The 1,362-nt window shown below is 44.6% G+C and overlaps 1 long non-coding RNA gene across 1 annotated transcript in view; it reads right to left on the bottom strand.

The window, feature by feature from the left end:
• Positions 1 to 1,362, bottom strand: part of LOC107182898 — a 15,607-nt gene that overhangs the window by 13,386 nt on the left and 859 nt on the right. The window lies entirely within an intron of this gene.

Consider the following 1,362-nt stretch of genomic DNA (forward strand, 5'->3'; position numbering starts at 1 on the left):
GAGTTTATTTTTATTCATTGGTCTATCTCTTCCCACTAGATATGTGATACCTTTTGCATAGGTATCTGTGTTCTCTACCATTCGCTGAAGTGCCACAAAATTGACACATATCTAAAGGTAGTTTCAAACATCCCCCTGTGGGACAATCCAGTACCTGATTAAGGTGCCATTACTCATGCTCCCTGATAGTCCCTCTAAATCTAATATCTTGTCAGAGAACACGGGCACCTCTAAATAGTTCATTTTCCCAACTAGCTTCTCCACAAGAGGCTGAAAGGTAGCACAGGCCATGGGATCCACTGAGGCATCCTCTCTAGCTGGAAAAATTCCACGTGCAGAGTGCTAGTCCATTCTCCTCATGCCTCTGCCCATCTCTCAACATGATGCAGAAGGCCTGACTCTGCACTAAGCTTGGAACACAGTGTCACCACCACTGCTCTAGGCCTCACCAGCAGGGCGAGCTGGAAGGCAGTTCTCTTTGCCCCAGCCTCCATCTGGCTCTAGCTGAAGGCACGTGGGATATGCAGTGGAAGTAAGCCTGATGCTGATCACTGACTTGATACTAGGCTAGGCTAGTATCACACACTAGGCTAATGATCAGAAGGGACTGGACTTAGTATAGATCCAAGATTCTGGCCTGCTACCACTAGGGTGCCCACTTCTCTCAGTTCCAACTGGGGGTGAGCCTCTGCATGTTTTAAAAAAACACAGGAAAGTGGGCAAGTTAACACATATGGAAGGACTTTTGGGAACCACTTCCAGAGCACAGCCTGGCTCCAGCTTGTTTGCCCATGGTCCTACAATGATACATTCCTGTGCAGGCCTGAGACAGCCTTCCCCCCATAACCGACCTCAACAGAGCTCATGCTGTTTTCAGTTTCTCTACCACCAGGAAGTGATTGCATTTACATCTTGCCATTACTAGGTGTACCGGTTAATAATGGCGGATTCTGTAATCAAAGAAAACATCATAATTTCAAGAGAAACATCAAAAGTGCTTTATTCAAACTAATGTCCATCGCTAGCTACACATTTCCCCATCTTTCAGGTAATTTGTGGATACCGTTCCAATAGAACTTTTCTTGTTTTGAGGCAAACCATTCAGAAACCAAATTTTCCACTTCTTCATATGTTTTGAATTGCTGCTCAAAAAGTGCATGTGCCATCGATCTGAACAAATGGTAATCTGAAGGAGCAAGGTCTGGTGAATACAGCAGGTGGGTTAATACTTCCCAGGCAAGATCTTTTAATATGTCTTTAACTGGTTTTGAAGTGTGTGATGAAGCATTATCATGAAGCAAAATTACTTTGCTGTGTCTTCTGGCCCATTCTGGTCATTTCACGATCAAAGCGTGGTTCACA

Source organism: Myotis davidii, unplaced genomic scaffold, assembly GCF_000327345.1.
Source record: "Myotis davidii unplaced genomic scaffold, ASM32734v1 scaffold3390, whole genome shotgun sequence".
Lineage (NCBI taxonomy): Eukaryota > Metazoa > Chordata > Mammalia > Chiroptera > Vespertilionidae > Myotis > Myotis davidii.